Raw genomic sequence first — 26,053 nt, forward strand, 5'->3', positions numbered from 1 at the left:
TTTATATGTACAAGCAGGGGTCAAACACCGTACGCCCAAACTGATAGCAGACAGTTTCATCTGAGAGAACCAGGTAGAGAAGGAATGCACTTCAACTGTTTTTAACATCCCATTGGCTTTATTTGTACTTCTAGGCATGACAGCATGCATGGTATTTATTGCTTAAAAGAATTTACGTCTGAAAGTTTATCATCTTGTGAAAATCGGTGAGAAAATTACTTAAATATACCAAATCCAGGTTACAATAAGGCAGATAGATTTTATTTTCACTTTGTACACCAGAAAAACTACTAGCATGTTGCTATTTAAAGATTTAATTATTAGAGCTCCAGTATGTTTCAAGACAGACATACTGCTTCAGCTCAGTGGGTCCAGCTGGTATTTCACTGTCTTCAAGGCAGATGCCTGTGGAATATGAAGAGGGGAAAATACTTCCCTCTCATATTCTCCTGTTTCCTGCTATTCTCAGCCTGGGGACAATCAGAGGTAATTCTTATGCATTTACTAGCCAACAATGCACCTCTCTCCCATGAACCACTCCGCCCTCTTTTTTTAGCCACTGTAAACTCTATGTATCTACTACATGCTCTGGCAAAAATTTCCAAAGATATGACATCTATTGCAAAAAGGACACCACTGCCCTTTGGTTTGCCTTCACTCTGGCTCCTGCTAGTTCAATTTGATACTCCCAGTTGTTCTGTTGGAAGACTTGGGGCATATTGAACAAAACAGCTAACCAGAGCCCATGAAATCAAAGTACTGATAAAAGGCATATTAAAGCCTGTGCAGCCATTATTGCAGCTACAGATTAAGGTGCACAAGATAGACATTACTTGAGTCATCACATAAAAAGGTTTATGTTTTAAGAGCTACCTCAAATTTTTATACTGTAGCATACTATTAGTAATCTATTATCCTAATAATTTTATAATTTTCTTAGTTGTTTCATACAAAGCCTAACTCTGCATTCCTCCTTCTGGCAGTATTTCCACTGACTCCAAGTACTGCAGAATTGGGATGCAAGTTGTTAACCCCAAATATTTCACATGAACCAGTGTACTTCTGTTTGTTTTTTTTTTTTTTTTTTTTTTTTTTTTGTGTGTGTGTTTGTTTTTTTTTTTTTTTGTCTTGTTTTGTTTTGTTTTTTATGCAGGATACCAAGCCATATGAGGCTGTCAGCATAAGCTATATTACTGGGCTGAACTGAATGGTCAGAAAGAGCTGTCAGTATAGGCTTAGCCTGTCATCAACTTATTGCTATGTACTATGGCTTTAGATTTTAAATAGAACACTAAAAAACATATGATAGATCTAGATATACAGCAGAAAATATATTTATGAAGAGTACACTAATTTAAACATACAAATATTGTAACACTGTGGAAGCAAATGCAAAGATTGTAAATATAGACCTTAAATTTATAGAATCCCCCCTTTCTTTCCATGGGCATCCAAAGCATCTATTTCCAGAGCAAGCATCCATAGCAGCCTCTGCCAGAACCACTAGAGAGAAATACGCTTCAGCATGCCTAACTGCCTTAAAACCTTAGTGCTGCACAGACCTTGGATGTACATGCTTCACAGGGAAGGCTCTGACACTACTTGCATGGTGAAATCATATAGACAGCATGTAACAAATATGTAAAAATCATCTATAATTTACAAGTTAAATTAGAAAAGTTATTTGGATATTAAAGTGGTGACTGAATGGAAAACAAAATATCTTCCCATCCTAATTGTACAGAATTGAAATAAGGGAAGTCAAGAAGCCATTACAAAAATACAAACGATAGCACACTACTACTGACAGTCATAATGACAAATTTATAAACCATTATTAATTACTTTGCAAATCTACTAATAGGAGGATGAGTCAAACAGTAATAAATAGGTCTAAGAATCTGCTTTTTAAGATGTTTAAAGTTACAATCCTAAGTTTACGTTAAGTTTCCAAGTGGTATTTTTTACAGATTCTCATTTCAGATATGAAAAAACAAAACAAAACAAAACAAACAAAAAAAATCACCACAACACAGCTTGCCATAAAGTTTTATATTAAACAGAATCACATTCTCAGGTATACATTTGGCCAGTAAAGCAGTTGATAACTATATATCTTCCACCTTCTTCAGCAAGGGGTTCAGCAACCTTTCAACCACTCAGCTGAATCCTAGTCAGCAAGGGAAGAAGCTAAGTGAGAAGAACACTAACAGTTTGGGCCTACCATCCCATACACTGGATGACTTATTGCAGGCCTAAATGCCTGGCACACAAAACAAACTTTAAATCAAGCATAAAAGAAAATCTGCCGAGGACTTGATTGAAACATGACTTCATAGAAACATGACAGAAAATCAAAAGCACTAGTGGTGTTACATAGAATTCTGATACATATGACATACCAGCTAGCTCTTCTCCATACAGCTCCTCAGTTACGGTATTCTCATTTCTTTAGTTTCTATTAAAGTGTTGGTATTTTTTTCTGAGAACTAATCAACATGTATTTTTCTTAACCAATTTAACTAAACTGTACAGGGAAATGCAGTCATATGAGTACTAAAACAATGTTGTTAACTCCAGCAATTTTCTTTCTCAATGTATGCCACTAAATTCAGCAACATAAGTTCTTACAAATATATCAGTTTAGTTTTTGTATGATATTAGCAAATATATATGACATTTTGTTCATGGAAATATCTAGAGGCTGTAGTAAGGAAAGTAATGTAGTATTCTTAATCTGAGTTCAAAATTTGTGATTTTGGAATTTTGTACATTTTCTACAATTCAATGGATACCTAAATTTCCCTTTAAACATTTTACATTCAATCCTCAATCTACTGCTCCATTCAGTAGAAGAGCTCTCTTTATTACTGGAAAGTAGTAGTTTGCTTTCTGAATGTAATTGCATTATAAGTATTGTCACAACCCTTCCAAGAGAAAGCCGTTTTACTGATATTTCATACTGGAATAGAATTGGACAGATTTGTTAAAATGTAGAGTTTCTAAGTAGTAACTCCAAGTTCTACTAAGCAAAGATAAAAACAAACACTGGCTCAATATATGTCAGCTTTATCCAGAAATTTGGGTTTGAAAAGCATGTAAATGTGAAGACAAAATTGTTTCTGAAATTTTATTAATAAAAAGGTCAATGCAAACTTATAAAACCTAAAGTCAATAGTAATGTAAACTAGATGCATAAAATTAGACTGATGGCCAAATTTTGAACTAGATTTTGACTCCAATTCATATTGACAGCATTAAGGTTTATTCAAATTTATACTGGAATCCGGGAAAAAAAAAAAAATGTCCACATAGAGCTGTAATGTGGTGAGGGTGGTGAGGTATTCAGACACTATGTGCAGTTTTTATATTTCTCTGCTTCTTGATCAGGAAATCCTGTATCCAGTATTGAAGAACTGAGTAAATACAAGACTTAAGATAACCTAGCAGTATATTCAGAGGCACACCATGTTCTCATGCCATGTCAGTTCTTAACTAATTTATTCCTGTGTACTAACTTATTCCTGTGTTATGCAAGAGATCGTAGCAGCAAAAAATACCTGTGCCATAAGAGTTATCCTAGACCCACTACTAGATTAATATTTAAACTCCAGGTCATGATTCCTGTACTAGATTGTCACTGAAGTTAGCCTGCAAATCCTGTAAAGATTTTCACTGAACTTAGCAGCACCTTCTTGACAATCTACTAAGCACTAGATAGGGCTTGCACTCTCAACAACTCTGAGGAACATTAATTGATTTTACTTCTTAAGAAGGGGTGACAAGAAGGGGATCTGTGTGTCAAGACCCTCATAGCATCTATGCTGGGGTGTTGAAGAATTGTGAACATTCTTTTGAATATTCTAAGCAACACAGAGGATGTTTTCAAGAGAGTGAGAACAAAGTACATTAATTCTCCATGAATAGGAGTTCTCCTTGACTAAGGAACTGATTAGACAACAGAAATGAGATAGCATCCTTGCAGCTATTAATCAGAAATTGGCAACTTTGTCTTCCCTTCCTCCCTTTACCTATAGGTAAAGACAATTTTTGCAATTGTAGTGTTGTCTTCCTTCTGAGTTATCTTCACTGCATCCTACATTATGCAATGTGATTTGTTTTATATTAGAGAAAAGCATGCAATTGGATCAGTCAACATTGGAAAAAATAGCTGAGGGATATGGCATTTTCCAATCCTCTCCTTTAAATGGAAAAAGAAGTCTGCAAGAGGGACAGAAACAAGTTAGGTCTCTCCTTTCAAGGTAATTTACAATACTTTCTTATCACTAATATCAATTAAAATATTTATTCTAATTTATGGACACCTGCTTGACATCAACAGAACTGACACACCCCTCCAATTACTTTTCTTATACAATGGTATATTTATTTCACTATGATGAGATGAGGCTTTTCTAATTTCCTGTATAACCACCCCCATCTCTCTGTATATCTCCCATTAAATTGTGAACAGGCTTCACACATATTTTTAAATGTTTGAAAACGGCAGGCAGAGCTTTTTGATGTTTCAGAACATGTTCAGTCCTAGTGTCTCAATATTGTTTGCTTGCTAACTCCACAAGCTTATGTCATCCATATGAATGGATTTAGGCTTTTGAGAAAGTTTATCATATCATTAACATCTGCCTAAAGTGCTGTAGTCAGAGGTCTTTCCTTCTAATGTCAATGACACTTGGAAAATAAAGTTGCAGGATTCCTCCTAGTCTTGGAACATATTTAGAAGTTAATGTCTTATTCTCTATGATTAGTCCATAACAATGTCAAGTGTGAAATTTAAATTAATGAGCACTTCACTTATTTAAATGACTTCAGCACTTTTGCTACTTTCATTGATTTCTATTTACTTTGGCAACCACAAACATGAAGAACATATTTCTAGATGTGACTAAACAGACTAATAATATTCTAGTATAGATGCACCCAGTGATCGAACTTTACACTTAATTCTAATTTTATTTTGAAAAATTAGCATAATAGGAGAAATATATTATTTATAAACTACTGTTTGTTTCCTGCATTTCAGACAGTGTCACCTTTATATTACATTCTTCCCACTCTCTCCACACAAAGAAATTGGCCTACACTACTGAAACACAGTAGTGACTATGGTATCAGCATTACCCTTCCATAGAATCAATTTAAATTTGAACTAATATATTCATCATCCAGTAAATACCATCTCAGCAGCTGTAGCTAACCTTCAGGGCATTTTAGCCTGCTGATAGAGGCCAATTCAAAGGAATAAGCTGTATTTGATTCATAAGAGCTAAAGAAAAATGTGAAAATCTTTTCTTCTCCTCTGCTCTTCCCTAGACATCAAACAGTCATTTACATTATTTGTTAAAAATTTTAAAACACTTGCATTTCTTGCTAGTACCTAACAGAGTGCTAATCAGAAGAAAAAAAAAAAAAAAGCAGACAAGGTGTTTGCTCAGAAGAGAAAACCAAGACCATGATTTTTCTTCATACAGGTGAGAGAGAAAGAGAAGTAAAGTGGAAAAGAGAAAGCAAGTCTTCCCAAAGGCTACTCAGTACATGTGTAATGCAGCAGGCTGTTCAGAGACAGCTTTGCACCTGCTGGAACTTTCCACACCCTCCTAGGTTTAGCCTTTAGTTTTACATCTCAAAAGTAAAGGTGCACATAGCACAGCTAAATCCACAGCTATTACAGCTACGATGTGATGCAAAGGAAAAAACAATTAAAAATAAAAAGTAACTAAAGATGGAATCTGACCTTTAAACAGAATAATAACCAAAACTCAAAAGAAATCCTCACTCTGTGAAATGGTTGTTCTTTGCAAACAAGGATTATAAATAAATAAATAAATAAAAGGATTAATACAGGAAAAGAATATGGGAAAGGTTGAACTTTATTATTATTTTTTTAATTTAAAGACAGATTCTGCAGACCATTATATTTCCCTGAGCAGCTGTAGCTACACAGATCTTAGCAAAATCAGTTATTTGGGTTCACGTGTATTCAGTGTATTTGTTTACTAATACAGAAACTTGGATAATGACCAGAGTGTCTGTGACTGTAAGCTTGATGCCACTTGCTCCTGTAGAATTGCATGACGTGTGAGATTTATGAATTCTTTCATACACGGAAGATTATGTTAGCACAGTGCTACCTCCTCCATTTTAAGTTTGAAGGTTAGCTGATCTTTTTTCTTTTGCTTCAGTTTTGCAGCAAGACCTATTGGATGTGACAAAATAGTTTTTTGCATCTACTACCAGGCTGGAAATAGAGTCATAAAACTATGGTGCTAATCCATATAAATGTATCTAAAGATTCATTTAGATCTCTTTAGATAAAGAGATTTCTATTACTCAAGGAAAACCCACTTTTCTAGGTAGTGCTCCAGCATAGAGTAAACAGCAAATCACCAAAAAAGAGACTTCTTTATTTGATGACGCTGACAAAAGGAGATTCAGATTGCAGAACATTCTTGTAGGGAACATAGATGGGAATCAGAAGAGCATCAAACAATGGATCAAAACGAACCAGTGATCAACAAGTTCACAAGGAAGGATAAGCAGTAGATACTGTGACTGAAGAGGACAGCTGCATCCTGAGGGGAATATGTGAGAGAACTCTAACCTAGACCTGAGAACATTCAAAAGTGACGAAAAAGTTCCTGCATCACATAATGATAAATTCTGACGTTGAACTGGTATAATCTCTGATTTCTAATGAATTTTACTTATTGTCTGTTGCACAAAGTTTATTTTAATTATCATGTAGTGCTGAGGATGAATACTTTTGAAATGGGAATTTTAGAGCATGTGCACTTCTACAACAGGAAGTCCAGGGGAATGAGATGGCAAAATAAATAAGGAAAAGAAAGAGGAGCCCAGCCAAACACCGTCACCTAAGAAATGCCTATGGGGAAGCTTGACCGTGAAATGTGGCAGCTGTGAAAATAGGAGGGTCTCAACCTTCAACAATTTTGTATCTCACCCTCTCTTCTGTGTTTCTTTAATTTCTATCAGTTTAGTGGATCAAATCCTTCATTTTTTTTAACGGACCAAATTTGAAATACTTCTTATTTAAATTCCCAAATGACTCTCCTTTCCTGAGACCCAACTTGTGGTATAAATCCCTCACTTATTCTCAGGTTGAGTCAGCAGCTGCTTATGAGGAGCTTTAGTACAGTTAATACCTTACATTTTGAAAGAGTATACTTAAGAACAAAGAAGCCTTTCATTGCTTTGGAAAGAATTGTTCAAATAGGTATGACAGCACACAAAGCATAATGTGCTCTTATGAGAATAGGTGGCAGCACCTTTCAGGCTACAAAAGGGTTCTTAGAGCACGTGACAGAGATACAACAAGAATTTTTCTAGCAAGCATCTTGTGTCTGCACATTTGCAACTGTTCCTGCTTCCTTCTCTGCAACCACTACTATACATGACTGTTTCTGCTGAAATTAGAAAAGCATAGGAATCAATTGTACATTGTGGCAGCATCTTATGCTGACCAAGCAATTTCAGAGATGAAAAGCAGTAGACTCTGGAGCCTTTTATTTATTCAAAGATCTCCAAAGTTCCAAGTATAAAGCTTTGAAAAATGAAACTTTTCATGGTGTTTATGAATTTATTTCTTAATATTTACTTATTAAAGACATTTTAAGGCTCTAAAAAAATCTGAATTAATATGCCTACACCATGGCTTTTTAAATTTAGGAAAAAGAAAGACATATCTGAACCTACAAATAAGCTTAAGAGGCTTGTACACTGAATTAGTCTTTAAAGCTGAGATTTGAGAAGGTTGTAGCAAAAGACAGTTTTATGCAGGAAGACATAAGTTCTTAAATCAGCTTTTAAAGAACAATTCTGGAATCATCATTTATAGACAGTGTCATCAAAACAAAGGCCATATTCAACTCTAATTTTTAATTAATTTCTGCTACAAAGGTAACACTATTTTTCTGTCATTGATCTCCCGGGTCAATATTAGAACAGCCATTAAAAGCACTCATTTACTTGATTAAAAAAGCAAGAAAAATCAGCCATGTGGTAATGGAAGAATGCCTCCATAAAATCCTCTATGTAACACATACACTTTTCAAATGAACAAGTCATGCCATCAGAAATAGGTGTCATGACAAGACTAGAGGTGGTTTCTGCAACCAGCAGAATGCCCAACCATATAACTAACCAGCATAATTTTGAGGCAAACACTCATTTTCAAGCAATTTTTGGAAAGAGCAATTTTTGGTTATATCATATGTGAGGATTTGGAAAACAGAACTGCTTTAAAGAAAAGTAAACTGGCTGCAATGTCATTTTACAGGCATAGAAGGTCAAACCAGTCACCAGTTACCAGTCTGAAGTATCTAAAACCATGATATCTATGGCTTGCTGCGTCTTGTTGCTTTACCATGATCTGACAAAAGCCACCAAAAGAGCTGTACAGTTTAATGAGAACAGTGGGTGAAACAAAATTTCCTAAATTTGATTCTTATATTATATTTGATAATGAAGCCAAGTATTTTGCCCAAAATGCCATGATGTCACCTTCACCCCTACTACAGTCTCCAATACTCAACTTTGGGTCTTATGATGAGATAACAGTGAGATTATTGTATAATGAGAAGAATATTTAGGCAGGCAAAGGCTATACTGATGAATTATGGAGAATCTCATGACTAGCTGCATGCTGAAAACACAAAGAAGTAAAGAAAGGACTGCTGCCAGGGCAAAATTATGCCTATAACTGTGCAGCAGTGCTCTACAGCTATACTGGAAGGAACCAATAGTTCCTGGAAAAGAATGCTGTTGTGAGGTGTTGTGTGAGCTAACCTAGCATGGTGAAAACTCTGCTAAAACAGAAGCTAAGGCTTTTCAGGTTCTAAGGAGGTCTTAGTGCTGGTTTTAATGAACTATCCTGTGAAGTCAATACATCAGAATCCTAGTGACCAAACAACCTTCACTAGGTCCTTTCTGTGCTCTCTGACCCTGTGACAGTCATGGCTAAACTTTAAGACTAAACACAGAAGAGTTTTGAGAGCACCAAGACAGATAGCATTGGATTATAGATATGTAGTATTTTTTACCTTACACCGTCAAACATAAGAATCTGCAAATTGTTGAAATACAGGGAGAAGATAGTGCATCTGCACAAGGTTAAAATGATGATTCGGTACTAAAAAGGTATTAGTCCACCATTATTTTCATCATGCTGCTTATTTCAAAATACATACATTGATTGCTGTCATTAAATAATTGTTTTGCCCCACAGAATGCAGTGTTTTGCATATTTGCTGATGTTTCCCCAAAAGCACTGGGGGAATGAATCATTACTGAAACAATTTACTTTCAGTTAGTGCATGAATGCCTTCCCATGATGCTTTGATGCTTTGTTTGTCCTCCTATAAAAATTATTTATGACCCAAGTGTGATCTTTTAAATCAGAATACTTATTCAGAAATCAAAGCTCCGGCATGTTAATGCAAGTAGAAGCCCTGACTAATTTTTCAAAGCCATGCTGAATATTCAAAAGCTGGAACTGAAGGAAAGGAGTTAACATTAATTAATATTTGAAGCAGTAAAATAAAAGCAACAGTGAAGCTAATTTTGCAGGACAATTAATCATGAGTCTTGCTAATTACACATGGGATTTTGCAAATGATTTTTTTCTCAGGTAGCAGAGTAAAAATGATAATCCACTACCCATCAAATCATTGGCTCCTCACCAATGTCCCCAGCAAGAGCAATTAGCAGGAACAGCAGAGCCCTAGTAATTGCATGTCAAGAGAGGAAAATGTTAGAATTTTAATTGCTCCAAATAAAGACCACTTGCTCATACATACACCTGACTGTCCAAAACTCGTCTGCAAGCTGGAGCAAGTATGCAACCACTTCCAGGTGTCTGCACAGAAATAACTCTGTGGGAGAAGCACTCTCCAAGCAGCACATGCAGTTTCTGGAAGAAAATATCAATATGCACTTATATTCTGAACTGCAGTGTCATCACTTGACTACAAGAACTAGGAAAAAAAAAAATATCACCCACTTGGGAAAAATGTGCATATTCTTTATATTTGCCAAATATTTATTGCTGACATTTTTTGAAGAACTTTAACTATCTTCAGGGTGCCAAGGGCTTCAAATTTACTGAATTTTAGGATCACCAATAAAATGTTTTTAACAAGACATCTCAAGAGGGCATAAAATAAAAAATTACCATATTCATGAGAGCAAGTCTGTAAGATTGCAATGCTATAAACTGGATGTCTATAATGTGCTTGTGGCTTTCTTAATTAAAAAAAAAAAAAGTCTTGTAATTAAAGACTCTAGTTCCATTTTTGCACTTTATCCCAATCACTGACACGCTACCATTACTTTTTTGTTTAATATACTTACACATGGATGCACACAATTGCAAATAATCAATAATATTTAAGTATGTGTCCAAGATCTAAATGATGATGGATATATTTAAATATTGCTTTTCAGGAAATTACTACTTTACTGGTCATGTAGTAACTTATAAAACATATGGGTTGAAAGAAACACCATCTTTTTCCTCATCTCTCTTCAAGGTATTTATCATTTACTCTCATTTTTAATCCAAATGACTGAATTGCCTTCCAAGTACCATTGACTCCTATTCTCTTTCAGTCTGTTTCAATGTGTGTCATACTGAGGTGCTAAACCACATACTTTCTGCTGTGAGCTTTGTTAAGCGTTAAACCAAGAGTAGTAGCCTTAACTTATCTAAATATATTCTTTGCGTGTTCAAAATCACTGTACATTGTTTATTACACCATGACTGCTTGAGAGAAAAAAAAAGCAGGTCATGCAGAGTGCTGCTTCCTTTCCTGAATTACCAGCAGATCACAGGTGTTTATCAGACTCCCGGAGGTGATTCAGGTAATAAACACCAGGATGGCAGTTTAAATGGTTAGAAGCTTTTCCATCAAATACAGTCCTTGCAGTCCTATCGTTTTGCATATATTGCTCACAAATGGCAAATTATTTATGCAGCCTCCTTAAGTGGTTCCTTATGGTTTTTACTTTATTTTTCCAAAGCAGGAACCTTTTGAAGATGTGTGTTCTCATGACAAGGCAAACTATCATTCCATCTGTAAGTCTGACTCATTTCTTAAAGCTCACTGTAGATACATAATGCAGTGACCTTGCTTTGCCCTTCTGTTTAGCTCAGATGTCTTTTCTAAGAGATCACTAATGTCATAGCTGACATTACTATTCTGTGCTTGCACAGAGACCAAGAATATACTGTACGCAGTAGAAACTGGCTTTTAAATAGGAAAAGGCTTTAAGAGATTTTCTCTCAAAAATAAAATGACAATAGGCATTGACTAGTGACTGCTTCTTGAAATGCAGCTTTTAAAAGGATTTGTTGTAAATTATACTAGGATGAGGTTTTGGAAACAAGACATTTAAACTGAGTTTATTTTTGTCTAAATTGAGCAATACCAAAGATGAATTTACCTATGTTTATGATACTATAGAAAATTACTGACCAAGGCATACCTCTAGCAATTGTCCATTACCTATAGGTAACTGGAATTTGTTTCATGGTGCTAAATCACCAAGCCCATGTTTAATACAAGATTGTCATATGAACCAGCTTACTACTATGTAGATCACTTGCTGCTTCTCTTAACCAACAGCTCTGCAATAATCACTTACAAATTCCTTACATGCAAAATAGATTTCAGGGAAGGATTTATGGGTGTTTATCATAATTGAGCACCAGAAAGAAAAGAGGAAAAACCATCACAATACAAAGTTTCTAAGAATAACCAGATCATAATGACTATACCAGTGGCGTCACTTCTTTGGATTTATGTTAAAATGTTAACAATCATGTACTCATCTTGTGAGATAACACTTGATTTCCATACAAAATATATGGAGATGAAGGTGTTAGGAAACACTCAGAATCTCCAAGATTAATCTCTGCTATTTTTCAGCAGTTTTTAACGGTACAGCAATAAGCTATAGACTAAAGATTTTGGTTGCATTATACCTGCAGGGTAAGCAACAGAGTATCACTAGTTTGATCATGGCAAGTAAGAGTGAAGAAAAAACAAGTATTACTGCTTCTGTTTCTTTGCAGTATGAAAATTATCTACACGGAGACTAAGCAACTTGCCCAAGCACACACAGTAAATCTCCCACAGAACTGAAACTTGAATCCATCTACTAAAATCTCAAAAACAAATGTCCTATTCTATGATCAGTACTCTTTACAGTTTAATGAAAACTTATTCAGAAGACAATGTTAGATATATTTAGGAATGTCAGGTATTGTGCTATCCAACATGTAATTCAGATCAATTCCCACTCCCTTCTTGTCTTCTGGAACATAGGTTTTATAGCACTGTCTGTCACTATTTTGTGCCATTTCAAACTGTCATTGTAGGAAATCCGATCTTATGTCACAGACTGAAAAACTGTATAGGACCCTTACCAACATATGTGAAAATGAAGGGTGGCAGAAAATGCCAGTAGGTAGAAAGTAGACAAGAAAGATTTTCTGTGACTTCAGTTCCAGAGTTCCAGGCATTCAAAGATCAATAATTTTTAGAAAAAGGAAAGGCATTTTTACATGGAAGTTCTGTTTTAAAGGAAAAGAAACAATTTCAAAATTAACTCATATCACAGGAATGTCCCATGTGTTAAACTAGGGGAATTCTAAAAGACTGGCCTGCCCAGGGAATTTGTCCTTTTTTTATTATTTTGGAAGAAAAATAAGAAGATTTTGTTTCACTTCAATAAGCCATGACCTAATCAAAGACAAATAATAAATAAGCTAAGAGTTGAAATATATTTTAAGACCAAAAATATAGATTGGATAATTGCAATAAAAAATGAAAAAATAAAAATTCTCATGTAAAATTCAATCCTTGTGTAATCTCATATTTCAAGAGAATTACACCACGAAGTCATACTAGAAGTTTTGTTCTACTGCATCAACCTTTCATCTTTGATAAAAACATAATATCCCAAAACACCTTAAGGAAAGCAACTTAAATAACAGGTACCGCAGATGGGTTAAATAATATACATACAGAGCAGCTGTTTTTTATCTGGCAAACAGGTGCTAGATTTTGGATTTGCCAACTAGCCACAACTTTAATGTCTTTTCAATGAGAGGTGAAACGGGGACCCAGGGAATCTTCCAATCATACTTGTTTAGTTACTTTGGTTTTGTTTTTCTTAAAACTTTTTGCTAAAAAGTTTCAAAGAAGATAATATCAATGATATAATAAATGAGTATATCACAACATCCTTCCTCAGAATATCTTACTCTGAAGTAGAAAACTGGCAGTTAATTAGCCAGAAACTAACTTGCTTAGATACTGGAGGAAAATAAAGCAGGTGATGTGGCAGAGGAGTTTTTAAATACTTCAAAATCAAGCATCAAAACATATGAAGTTCTGCACATCAGAGAAAGTACTTTAAACTTCTAGCCAAGAGTCTGGTCCCACATACTCAAATAAAAAAGATATCTTAGCTTCTGAGATATGAGGTTCTCTCTCAGGTTTAGGGGAATAACAATGCATTGTGATTCCTGCCTCTGCCCACAGGCTTCTCTTGTTCTTCTAATTCTATCCTATAAACTCTGCAGCGTTTTATAGAGCCATATTTTTAAGTGCTTCAGGGTGTGAGGGTTTGGGGGCTTTTTGTCTGCAGAATAGTTCCGATACACACCCACAGTGATTACTACATGGAACATGAGTGCTTCCTCCCTCCCCACAAGTAAGATAATTGGATACCCTGTTATGCTATAAACTACATTTTAAAAATATTTTCACACACAAAATATATATATGAACCCTGGGAAAAAATTAAAGATATATTAATAAAAATTAAAAATGTACAGTTAGTTTGAATGCCCAGCAGTGATGCACAATCTAAAATAAGAAACTGCCAGGAAATTCAGAGTTTAGATATGACCTTCCTTCTTCAGGGGATGCAGAGTATAAAAGTGAGTCCTATCAAAACCAACAGCCAGAAAGGACTATCACAATAGCAATCTAAACTGAATTAAACACCCGAACAGATATTACAGAGCAGGATCATTAGCTAAATGATTAGACAAAACTCTTGGGTATCCCACTTATCCTCTCAGTTATAAAGAACAGCAAAATTATTGCCCTACTGACCACAAAGCAAGAAGACAGCATTGTGTTTTGGAACATAAGAAAGGCTCTGTAAAAGAAACTTGCCTAAGGTTAATACAGTTGTCCAGTTTCAGGTAATTCACAGTCCATCTCCAATACATCACTGCACACTTGCAGAAAATGCCATCACATAAACACATAATCATGCCCATTCATTAATTATGCCATCAGTCACCTATCCTAAACATACAATAGCTGAAGGGAAACTGTAAAATGCATTTTCTTTTCCTCAAGCCTCTTTCCCTAGGCTCTCTGTCTGTTTTAAGTTTCCATACACGTTCCTCCTTTCCTACAGTCTTTGACCTATTTAGCCTGCTATTTGGCATTCTTTCAGAAACAGAAATCTTAAAAATGTACAGTGAGGGAGAGAGAAGAGACAAGGAAATAGACCCAACTCCCAGGATCAACAGGATGTTGATATAAGAGATCCAGAAGTTCCTTCCCTCCAGACAGATCAATGAACAATTATCTGTAAAGCACAGGGCTAGGCAGCAGGGTTCAACACTGCTCAGAATTATTTACTTCTCTTGCAATTAAAAAAAACTGTTCTCCTTGCCCTTCAGCATGTAATATATGTATAGGGGGCTCTGAAAGCTGAAAATTCATTAGACGAACTAGGAAAGAGCTAATAAAGCAAGTTCCCAGTAACACTAACAAGCCGGTGAAAAAACACTCTTCTACCTGCATACTACTATAATCAATCTGATATTCTTCACAGCAAATGTTCAAACAGAAAGAATCAGCCAGAAATCCCATTTTATCAATGGATAAATACTGCTCATCTTTGCAGATATACTGTGAGACTGAGTGAAGAGGCCACAAAGTCAGCATCTGTACTGCAAAACAACCAGTGATGAAGTCTGGATGACTCCGATTTCAACCCCAGCACATATCCCAGAAAGCTGTGTGGTCTAATTGTTCCAGTGTGTCCTCATGCTCTGCAAACCACCACCTCCAGCCTCCACTGCCATTTCAGAGGCATTACATCTCAGACAACATAGATAGTCACGTTAAGATAGAGGCTACAGTAACTTGTTTGTATTGTACCAGCAGCTCGAAGTCTATCTTCAGAGTTGCCATCTGGGCCAGGGATGAGACAACGACCTTCTTTCTATTTAGTAACCAACACATGGGCTCATGTTTTCAGTAAACTGTCCTACAGCCATGATTGCTAAGATCCACTGTACCCAGATGTCCCAGCATCAATAAAGGTGGAACATTGGCACCAGATGAGAGTCAAAAAGTAAGAGGAGGCCTGTGACAGTGAAGACAAAGACCAAGGGTAGGAGGATGATAGCTGCAGGCCTTTGCAGGGAAGTCTGAAGGCACATGACACTCTTGAGTGTCTTACTTAAAGGAAGTTGATATGGAGCCCATCTGAGAGAAGCTGGCTTCCTTTGCCCCCAAGTAATGAAACAGAGAGGGTGTTTCTGGACACCTCTGCTTACACGAAGAGAAGGGAGATGGCCTCATCCCTAGAGAAGCCTATGCCAAGTAGGTTTGGGGCACCTGATGTGCCAAGAGAGAAGAAAGAAAAGAACTGACATTTGCTCTTACTGGGGCAACTTCATACAAGTGCCCTCATCCTTGCTGTGTAGGCATAAAGCACTCTTCTGGGTTTGCCCTACAACACTGATCTAACACAAGCAACAAAATAGCACAGGCAAATGACATCTGCTAGCCATTCAGCTCCTGGAAGATCCTGAAGCCTTTTCATGCTGAACTCAGAAAACAAAGAAAGTCTTGTAGGAGAACAAGTCCTACGAGGAGCGGCTGAAGGAGCTGGGCTTGTTCAGCCTGGAGAAGAGGAGGCTCAGGGGCGACCTTATTGCTCTTTACAGATACCTTAAAGGAGGCTGTAGTGAGGTGGGGGTTGGCCTGTTCTCCCACGTGCCTGGTGACAGAACGAGGGGGAATGGGCTTAAGTTGCGCCAGGGGTGTTTTAGGTTAGATCTTAGGAAGAACTTCTTTACTGAAAGGGTTGTTTGACACTGGAACAGGCTGCCCAGGGAAGTGGTGGAGTCACCATCCCTGGAAGTCTTCAAAAGACGTTTAGATGTAGAGCTTAGGGATATGGTTTAGTGGGGACTGTTAGTGTTAGGTGAGAGGTTGGACTCGATGATCTTGAGGTCTCTTCCAACCTAGAAATTCTGTGATTCTGTGATTCTCACATGGTATTCTTAATAGAAAATCAAGTAAAGGCTGATATTACCACAGACCTGGAATTTACACAGTATTCAATTACTGGAGAATGAAGATGCAACAGGCAAGCTTGTGACCGACCTGGAAAGGGCTCAGAAGGACTTGGAGAAAGCACTGAACACAGTTTCTCCAGAGATTGGACACTGGGGCAGACTGCTGCATTAGCAGCTACCAGTGATTTTCCATTCTGGAAGCATCAGGATAATGAACAGTGCCAGGCCTAAAATCTATATTTTTATGAAGTGTGTTTTTGACACAGTTTATCCAGTTCATGGTCAGACAGTTGTATATAGTTGGTATCCAAGAACTTCATGAGAGTCTCAGTTCCTTTATTTTTGTTTTAGTTATATTTATAGACATAGCTAGCTCTATAAGAGCACTGTCAAATTCCTACTTAGTTGTCAGTGCCCAGCTAGAATATGGCCTCTGTGCTCCGTGTCTTTATCAGGGTAAGGTAGTCTTTCTTGGCTGTTTTGACTAGACTCAAAGGATTTCCAGATGGCCTCAGCAAGAAACCACTCTTCTAGCCTTCTGTAAAAAAACTCTGACTCATACTTACGATTAATCACGAACAGCTTGTTTGGAAGTACTCTGTGGAAGTCGACCTAACAGGTTGACTGAATTCTCTTTTTTTTCCTCATTGCATCAGGCAGTTGCTGGGTGTTGTCTAAATTGTGTGCTAACTTTCAGGGCATTCCCCTGGCCAACAGCCTCTTTCTGTGAGGTCAGCAAAAGATTTTCTGATATTTTACATGTTAATATATTTGAAAACACTTTTTAAAAAGTGTTGTATCAGTTACAAGTGTCTTCCTTCTTGAATAGATTCTCAGTGTAAGATTCTGAGCTCTAGAGTGCCCCTGTGCTCTTTTCCCACACAGAATTGCTGTGTTGCCATCTGGGAGCTGTTCAGGATAGTTACCCCCAAGAATACACTTTTTTCTGCTCTGTAGCTACTGTCAATTCATCATACAAAACCATGAAACGAGCCTTCACACCAGGAAATCAGCACCTTCCTTCTCATCTAGAGGACAAGGTAAAACCTCTAATGGGCTACAGTGATGCAAGGTAGATTGGAATGACACAACAGAGTTCAAAGACATCAGCTTCCAACACCTGTGCCGTGCACACAATGTGCTGGAAAGCATTCGATCTGAGCCTAGTACCAGTGCCAGTTGCACAAGTATGGCACCTGCTCTGAATGTTTCTGCCAGGACATTTGAGCAGGAGCCAATACCTTTTTCCAAAAGAGGTGTTAACCCAAGGGTTCATAGTCTCCCAGAAACAGAGAATAGGTAGAGAATAAACATGTGATTTTAAAAGTAGATCTACCAAGTAGACTGTCTATCATAAATCCTCACTCACATAATGTAGAAAGTCTCTGTTGAAGTGCTATGGTTCTCTGTTCATAACTCTGCTAGAAAGTGAGGGAATTTAGTCTTCAACTGTGTAAAGGTGACTGGAGATAATGGAGCAGGTTGTAATAATTTTCTGTCTTTAATTAATGCCTCTGAATCTCAGAAAGGGGAAGTCTGCTCTGTACTTAGATATGTGTTGAGCTTTTCCCTACATCAGTCAAGCTCTTCACTGCAAAGCAGATTTCATGCTAGTCTCAGAAAGAAGAGGGTTTGTTTTTGTACAAATATACCTGCATCTAATGAATATCATTTATTACTGAGCCCGTGATGCAGTTCGAAGCATACTCCCTAACACATAATTTTTTTCAAAGCATCAAAAGATAACCAAGCATTGTGGTTGTTCTAAAGCAGTTCACAGCACCAAAACAGATCAACAGTACCATATTTTAATGATGGGAATGCATGGCTGCCCAATTTAGTCAGAAATATTTTATCTTTTTAGCCAGCATATTCCTCAAATGTAGCTCCTCTTCGCCTCCAAGACCACACATTTTCTGAGGAGCTTGATGATTAAACAGAAGATTTTTCTGAGTTATATCTTGAATTGATGGGAGTAAATGCACTCAATATACTTACTCAGGTAAGCTAATGTACTGAAGATAAAAGACTAACTTGTTCACAGTAGACACCGATCAACGAGAACTTAGCCTAGCTGAGCAACTGTTTCAACACATCCAAAGGGCTTCCTCCTCCACCTTGTTAGAACATTTCTTTTGCTACTACTTCTTCACTAGTGTCCTTAAGGCAGGCTCGCTTGTCCACTACTAAGCAAACACTATTGTTCTAACAAGAATCAGACACTTTTGAAGTGATTCATTTTCAACCCCTTAAACTCAATTATCTCTATAATAAACCATGGACAGGGAAACCTGTAGTTAACCAGGTCCAACTCGGCTTTCTAACACAGACCTTCACATGTATACTGTCAGAGGTTCTTTTTTGACAGCAACTGTGGCACTAGGCAATTTTTTTTGTGTGACATCTATGGAGTCGCTCTAGATGTTCTCAGACTAAATGACAAGCATGGAACCTATTCTACCCACTTTGGTTTGGGCCTCTGGAGGTTATTTTTAAACTACGGCAATAGGTCAGACATTCTTATAAAAAATCAAGCTTAAAAGCTGAGAATATGGCCCGTTGCACTTTGTAAATAAAAAAGGCCTAACTCCACCTCTTGGTAATAAACTGCATATGTAAGTGCTAAGTATCATTTTCTATTAATAATTTAATATTATTATGTTATTTAATAACAGCATAAGCCTGGCCAGGAAAGGAGGCAGCATGTCCCACCACTTTCTTAAGTGAACAAGTTCCTTCCTCTGCCTAAGTATTCCGGCACAGAGGTGCTTTATGTCAGATGAACTGTCCAGCCCACCTCTACTTTTTGCAAGGGAAGGAAGCTTCCAGCTAAAGGAAAGAGCAGTCTTAAATATCAGATACACAATGGTGGAGACCATAATAGCATCTAAAAGCATTTCCAGTAATACAGACTAATCTTTATTGCTTTCTGTATGCTTGTTAATTACATTAATCATGATGAACTTTAATATTATTATCTACTAATAATCTTATACTGATACCAACATGGATGCAATATATAATACTCTGAGAACGCCATGCTTGGCTGCATGAAGAACAAATGGAGTGCATTTTTTTCATTACAGTTTCTGTTGTATTTTCTTCCTATAGCCTGGGTAAAGTCAATCATGTATTGCCACGAAAAGAAATCCATAACTCATACTGTTCTGAGGTCAGCATTTCCTATTTTGGGAAAGGAAAGGTTCACTTAAGCATAGACATGGAGGTTGTTATATAGCTCTGGTAAAACCATAGCATAGTCAGAGATGTACATACTTGGCCAAAAAAAGCATTACAATTAGCATTACATAATATTAACTGCATAGAAATAATTTGAATATGAAGATTAATTTATCATCCATTGCCAAACAACAATTAATACTGGAATGTTGGAGAAGGTTAATTCATGAAATGGCTAGTGTAAATTCTTAATACTGCTTTATATCAAAGTATTTATATTTGTCATCATCAGGGAAGACTGACTGATGGCTACCCAAAATTAGAATTGCTAGGAAGTCCATTGGGTAAAAAGCACTACAGAAGAGAAATGGCATTGACAGGGATGGGAAAAGGACTCCTGTAACACCTTGATAAAGAGGAAAAGCCAATTCTGTGATAAAGAACTCATACATAAAATAGGCTATGTTGGTTGTTTTGCCACTGGCTTTCTGTCTGAGTTTGGTATAATTTACTTTTTTAAAAAATATATATATTTATTTATTTACATTAAAGATCCCAAAACAACCTCTATATTAGCCAGCCAATATGCAACTAGTTGCCAATCAACCGGTTTCCTTCCATAGCTAATAGGTTGTGCTATGGACAACTAACGTCCAGCTCTGAAAATGTGTATCCCTTTTATATTGTCCTAGACAGTTAGGTAGCACCAGGACTGCAAGACAGTCATTGCCTCCTGACCTCTCCACCTGATTTTTGCTTCTTCACAACTTTCCAGTCGTTCATCATAGCTGTCAAAACTTCCTTCTGTAAAAGACCTTGAATGAACATCCACATTCTCTGGGGCAGCATGACAGAAGAGCTCAGGAAACAATACTGCCCAAGGGGAGGACATAGATGCCAAGTTATGACCAGCAGGCAGCAATGGGAAGCAGAGTGGGCCAGAATACTTGACTGAGGTTGTAAAGCCCAAGACATCACCTCCACACTGCTTGTGCCTGTCTTTCTGGTCTCAGTATAGCAGGAATAGATGAAATACTCACTACTTCCCTTATAAAAAATTGTGAGACCACCAAGAGCAGTCAGCACTCAGGATCCAGATACGGAGGACACATTTGGCTTCTTTATTCTTTAGAGGCAAAGCCCATGCAGATAGCAGAGACTCAAGAACCCTGACAGAACCTTATCTCAGCAGCATCCGGGCCACAAAAGTTTGTTCTTCCTCCACCGTGCACTGGCTAGTCAGGGACAGATGAACACAAACTTTGTCCAGAAGACTAGCCCTGAACCAGATGCTATGATAAATAGGGGTGCAGGGGAAAACATGCAGCTGCCTTTACTATCAGGGTTACAGCACTGGAAGATTCATGGAGAAGCATTCCAGGCATCTTAGCACACACCAAGAATACTTGAGACAATATTAAAACATATTGTTGTGCTGAGACAGAGCTTTCTCAGACTGAATAGCACCCGTTCCATTTTCTTGCATTCATTCCCTCACTTCTCCCATGCACACACATTCTGAAGCCAGTGATGGCTGTGAACTCCTATCTACCAGTAACAGCCAGCTGTATGACAGTCTTTCACACCACTGCAGATTTGCCCTTCTCAATGTGCATCTATGGTATCTGCTAACCCCAAATTTTTATTAATGAAAAAAATATATTCTTAAGAAAGATTTCCTTTTTTTTCTGATAATATATTGAAAAATCATTTTTTCTGGTCCCAAAGAAGCAACTATCTGATTTATCAAGAGATTTCTACCAGTAATCCATACAAAGAGCAGTCACACAGCTCTGTCTATAAATTGCAGCACAATTTTCCTCATGAAAAAATACTTTGCATTCTCATCCCTTTATTTTCTTTTATTTATTTCTTTTATTTATTTTAGGGTAATGTCATATTTTTTCAGTCCAATTATAGCTCAGTGTGGGTCCCAGGAAAAAGAATTTATCACATGACAAGAAGAAGGAGAGAAAGACACTAACCTAAGCAAGGCTGGATCTTTAGCAGTATCCATAAATACCCTGCAGAGCTGGAGCCAGGCCACCTTCATTCAAGGTTTACAGGAAGCCCCCATGCCTAACCAAAACCCAGCAGCCAACCCCAGTGAGCCAACCAGCCACAGCATCAAGCTCTAGCAATCTTACGCCTGACTAAAGAGAGCCATGAGAGGAAGTAAAAGCCTGAGCTGCCAAAGCATGGAGGAGACAGCTCAGCCAAGCCCCAGAGACTTACAATGAGGAAGAAGAAGCTAGAAATTCAAAGGAAACTCAGCCACATAAAGTCACTGGCATAGAGAAAGCATCCATTCGAAACACTGGAAGTTAAAGGGTGGGACAGATCTCTACAAAACTACCATCAGTTTGGGCAGTACCATGCCCAGTCTGTTATGGCAGGCAATCACCAGCAAGATAGCAAATGTGTCTCCTTGCATCAGAGATACTGGGTGCCCAGAGAAGCTAGTGTTAAATTCCAGAATAAATCATGACAAAAAAAATTCCCTACCCCAAACCTCCTAGATGGGAGGGTAGAAGAATCTCTCACAGGAGGGTTTGACCACAGTAGGATTGCCAGGAAACAATGTCAACATGCGTGCTGGAAGTGTGATCCCAGGTTATACCAGCAAAACTGTACTTGTTACTGGTCAAAAAACCTACCACATATAAACAAAATAAAACATGTCAGTCAATAGCTTTGTAGATACATGGCTCACTGCTATCAGAATACCATGATCTGGAGATCATACCTTATCAAACTGCCGAAACTATTCAAGAAGAAGTCTCCTGCATAAAACACAGCAGCATAGCTAATTATAGGTTGGATGTAACTAGTCATCTTTAGCTCTCCAAGGGGTAACAAATAGATTTACAAAACATTCAACGTGTATTCCAGAACTTTTTCCAGATTTCTCAAAAACAAGATTTTTTTGGCCCAGTTTTTGCTAGAAAAGGCAAAAAAGTTCTGAAAATAAATACAAAAAATAATAATCACGACAACTAAAAAATCCACATACTTTTGACCAACATTAGGAAAGAAATTTAATGCTGTTTTTTTTTCTCCAGGATACAAGCATTTATACAAGATCCTTAAAAAGAGTTGATCTCTCCTAACTGGCGTCTTTTCCCTCCTTTGACAAAGTATTTAGTAGTTTGTGTTGTAACAAAGAATATAAATGTAATAATAGCAGAGCTCTAAGTGGCTGCATTTTTCACAAGCAGACCCAAATTAAAAAGTAACAGCAACACAAGGTGCCAAAACTGGACAGGAAAATTCCGCTGAAGACAATGGAGCTGATTCTGCATCTACTTAATAGCAAAGTCGATCAAGAGTAATTGACGCTGAATTCAGAGAAGTTACACAAGTGGAGAAAAGGGAATGGAACAACTGCTTTCAAAATTTCAGGCTATAAAAGATACCAAAAGCAAATAAATAAAATAAAATAAAATAAAATAAAATAAAATAAAATAAAATAAAATAAAATAAAATAAAATAAAATAAAATAAAATAAAATAAAAATAAAAAATCCTTACTGACTTTCTATTGTGTTCACATTTGGGAAACAATTTCATTTATTTCCATAAGACCTTTAAATTGTAGAAGCTTCTTAAAGACAAAATATTTGGTTGAGTGTGTTACGAGCACACACAAGAGAGCAGCCAGTAAGAAACAGTGAAGTGTATCCACTGCTAGAAGGACAATAATAAGGAGAGGAAGAAGGTGCTGGCTTTTCACAACTTTTTTTTTTTTTTTTCCATTCTCTTGCTCTTTTTCCTGTATCTCTTTTTTATGACAAGGAACAAAACCTCCAAAATGGAGAATATTGTGCTGAATAAACTTAGGTTTGAGTTCATTTTAATTGAGCCGTGGGAAGTCATTACACAAAGCCTAAGATCCAGCTTTGAGACTTTTGCTCTCTTCCTCTAGGCCTCTATCTCCTGAGAACCCTGCCCTCAGTTTCAACCTCTTCAACACCGCCTGTCAGTGTAGCTGTCTTTGTGGGTCATGGAAAGTTTATATACAACGCTCACCAAGGACTACTGGCAACCTAAAACTTTCTGCTGAGTATTTCACACACACATTTGTAGAGCTCATCAAGCTTCAAGAGCTGTCCCTTGCCTATACTGTGCTCACAGCTCACAGTCCTGGCCTGCATTAGCACATCTAATGTATAAAATACTTCTTCCTGTCCCAAACCCTGTATTTCAGCAGAGAGTCTATCAGTACTGTATCTGCATTTCTTTGCCAGTGAATCATGAAGGGTACACGAGGACATCTGTAATGACAGAGAACAGAACCTCGATATTTTTTGACTCATGGTGCTGCTGCAACTCTATGTCTGCTACTCTGCCTATCTATCAGCACCCCATATTCCTACCTTGTCCTGCTATGCTGCTCTGACTACACAAAGAACTGACAACATTTTACAGTTAACAAAACAGTGGTATTCTCATTTAGCATGCCTGTAATTCACAGAAATAGTTTTCTGGGCACCTACATGTCTGATGCTACTGCCACAGTGTTTATAGTTCGTGATTCAACTTTGTTTTTCAGAACTCAAATATTTCCACAGTATTAGAATGTCCAAATACAAATGTCATCTCACTTTGCTCAATATACATTCTTATTCTGGTTTTCCTCAAAACGATTCCAAACCAATCACAAGTGTTTCAGAGAGAACTGTGTCATCTGTGTCACCTGCACTCTAACATCAATGATCCAGCAGAAGCAGAGCAGAATGACAGAACACTCTGCTCAGCCCAAAACGTGAACTAGACTAGAACCAAGTAACAGCTGACATGGCCACCCAGAAATAAAGCGAGAACAGTCAGAGCCAAAACTTCATCTGCACAGCCTCTGAACACCAAAAAAATATGTTTTCATTTGGTTTCTGGTGGAGGATTTTTTAAATGTATCAGCAGGACTATGTTCTTTCTCAGTCATCTGTATGACAGTCTCACAAAAATGATATAACATTAGAGATTGTTTTCATTATCCCAGTAAAGTTATGGGGCCTTCCTTGGAAACAAAAAGCTGGGTGGGGAAGGAGGAAGCCTGTGTTTGAAACTGAAGGAAGGAAAGAATGTAGCATTCTCAGTTCTTCACTGTAAATTAATTTTATTGCACCTAAATCAAGATGTCAGCACATACTTTATTTTCAGTTATTTTATATACTGTATATTACACAGCTGTGATTTCATATTGCATTTCAAAAACATATTCCCACAAAACGTATTTTTAAATAGCAAAAAAAGTCACAATTTGTTCACCTGAAGCAATGGTCTAATGACTTTCCAAAACATTCTTGTATACAAATTGCTGTACCAGTGGTATAGTTCCCCCAGATTTTGTCTGTAACAGAAAGCAATAATAGAAATTTCAGAAAGAAATCCAAGAAACCCTGAAATGCTTCCAGGATAGACTAAGGGGAGTTTCTTCCTTCTTGTCAGACAGATATGTCCTAGAATATGAAAACAACCTTTTTTCTAATATGTCCTATTTTTATATATGTTACTTTTGAAAACGGCTGTTGCACTGTTTTGTTTTTTTTTAGAGAGGTCTTGAAAACATTGATCTCTTGTGATTATGAATTTCCACAAGACAACCATGGATTATCATAAACAGGACCATAAGTAAGTGCACATGGCCTTTTGTGAAAGAAGAGATAATTGTGAGATGCTGTGAGATTTCATTGTCACTGTGTTTTAAAAACCTGTATATCTCGATCATTTCTTCGCTAGTTATAGGATGCTATTAAGCCTATATATGTGTTGTACCATTAGAATAAGCAACTATATTAATTCTACATTTTTTCAGTAAAAAACATGAAAAACTGTGTATATAGATGCAAATATAGGCATGTAGAGGCTAGCTGTTAAAGCCTGAAATTTAGTAGCTAGTACATTCATACTACTTTTGTTATTAATGTACGAGAGAATGGTAGTGTATGTGACTGACTGACAAGTCATTCTATTTATGTTTACACTACAGAATATGGCAGGTTTGGGTAATTATGGTATCACATCAGACAACACTCTTTTAAGAAGTACTAGAGTATATATTTTCATGGCAAGGTCAGCAATTTGCATTTAGAGAGCTTTTAAGTTAGGTGCTACTGAGGTTTTCCTTTTAACTTCTGGGGTGCTGCTGGACACTGCAGGTGCTTTACAACCCGCTTTCACCCTTCTATGAAGCTACCAGGCATTGCAGGGCATGGTGACAGTCCACTGGCCCCTGAAGAATCATTCACAGAACAAAGCAGATGCAATGGGGGAAGCACTAAAGGAGCTTGTGCAATGCCTACTTGAAAATTTTCTTTCAGGTAAAGGATTGTGACATATTGTATTTAACCACTTGTCTGGCTTTATTTTTGAAAACTACTTTTAAATAATCCTCTGCTAAATGAAATGTAGACCTTAAAAATTCAGACAAATTCTGAAACCAGTGCTACTCACAGATGAGTTTTACATCTGAAAGCAGAAGGCAGCTCTCCATCTT

The sequence above is a fragment of the Anas acuta genome, chromosome 6 (genome assembly GCF_963932015.1).
Source record: "Anas acuta chromosome 6, bAnaAcu1.1, whole genome shotgun sequence".
Taxonomy (NCBI): Eukaryota; Metazoa; Chordata; class Aves; order Anseriformes; family Anatidae; genus Anas; species Anas acuta.